A 1,365-nucleotide genomic window follows, 5' to 3' on the forward strand; every position below is an offset into this window, starting at 1 on the left:
CTCTTTTCTGACGTTCCTTCGGCTCTGACCTCATCACTCGAGGTGTTCAGAGGGAGCACATACTCTCAGCGTTAACTGAATCCAGTCCACCACTTTGTCTGAAAGGGAAGAAAACAAAAGACCAGCATTAGCAGGAGCTAAAATGCATTTGTCAACGTTAAATTTGCTTTCGAAAGGTCCTAAAAAACCCACTGGCCCAACACTATACAAAAAGAAAAACTTTGAGAGCTAAAACAAATTAACAGACAATAGATTTAAAAAATCAGTGAGGGAAAATGGAAGTGGATTGGACACACTTTGATAAAACCAAATTTGGACATTGCCCATCAAGCTTTTAGATGGAATCCACAAAGAAAGAGAACGAAAGAGAGGGAGACCTTAAAACACTCGGAGGAGGTACAAGGAAATGAACATAAAACAGAATGGGATACATCTGGACAGACGTGGAGACTATAATCCAAGAGATAAGTTAATGAAGAACTTTTATCTATACTGTGGGAGGTCGCGAGAAAGGATGGTGATGATGATGATGATGATGATGATGATGATGATGATGATGATGATGATGATGATGATGATGATGATGATGAATACCCAGGCCTATACAAACATCTGATTTAACGTGAAATCCCTATTCAAGTCTATTTTCTTTCTACTTTAAAACATGATGATGATGATGATGATGATGAAGATGATGAAGATGATGGTGATGAAGATGACGCTGAGGATGCTTTTGTTTCCTTAATGGGCCTGGCGGACTCCACGAAGAAATCTTCGAGCGAGAGCTAGGCTCTTTTTCGGCTCCATTGTCAATATGCTTAGCGGCACCTCCACTCGTCCAAATAACTAAATTATGATGATGACGATGATGATGATAATGATGATGATGATGATGATGATGATGGTGATGATGATGATAAATTTTAACGTATCTATACGCTCAGCCAGGACCATGGCAGTAACGACTTAGCTTTTCTTTTTCATAGCTTCGGCTCTTTCCGATATTGTCCAAATCGCACCTATGCGTAACTTGCAGTGAACGTTTTGTTGCTATAGTGTCATCACTTTTTTTCTTTCTCCAATACTATGTTTCCCAAACATGCACTCAAACTTACGAATGCAAAGTATAACTCTGAAATGCACATTCACTCACTCACAGAACCCTGCACACAGGCTTATACAAAAGCTATAAATAAAATGTACTCTAATCTAGAATTGATGATGAACACTAATTGGCATTGTTACAAATAAATGAAGATACAAAATGGGCGTTCACAAAGATCTCCTTACACAGGCACATGAACACACACAGCTAAAAGCACTCGCACATCATACACACACACACACACACACACACACACACAT

This window comes from Aplysia californica, unplaced genomic scaffold (genome assembly GCF_000002075.1).
Source record: "Aplysia californica isolate F4 #8 unplaced genomic scaffold, AplCal3.0 scaffold00125, whole genome shotgun sequence".
NCBI classification, from domain to species: domain Eukaryota; kingdom Metazoa; phylum Mollusca; class Gastropoda; order Aplysiida; family Aplysiidae; genus Aplysia; species Aplysia californica.